The following is a 370-nucleotide window of genomic DNA, read 5'->3' as shown; positions in this document are numbered from 1 at the left end:
AGTCAGTGGATTTGGATGAGAAGGAGTAATGGTAGCTGGGGGCCCAGCAGGGGGAGCACTTAGGATAGATAGACTCTTAGGAGAAGCAAGGAAGAAATCCAGGAAGAGGAAGTGTTTTTAAGTGGGGGTGTGGCCTGTGTGAGCCTCTTTGAGACCATGCGGTTAGGCAAGGTGAGGTGGCCTGTATTGTTTGCTTGTATCGAATTGGTTTGTAGTGTGTCTGTGGCTGTTTAGGTGAGTTTGTTTGTTTTAGGTGAGTTGCATGGTGTGGTGTTAGAGTATGAGGGGTGTAGAGCACAGCCTAATCCGGCGGGGGAGAGCCAGCCTAAAAAGGCCCCTCTCCCTGACTCTACATCCCTCATTGTCTTGG

This window comes from Seriola lalandi, unplaced genomic scaffold (genome assembly GCF_002814215.2).
Source record: "Seriola lalandi dorsalis isolate HSWRI2012SDOR001 ecotype SW California unplaced genomic scaffold, Sedor1 jcf7180002054549, whole genome shotgun sequence".
NCBI lineage: Eukaryota > Metazoa > Chordata > Actinopteri > Carangiformes > Carangidae > Seriola > Seriola lalandi.
The sequence above is the reverse complement of the archived record's forward strand: the minus strand, read 5'-3'. Positions refer to the sequence as shown.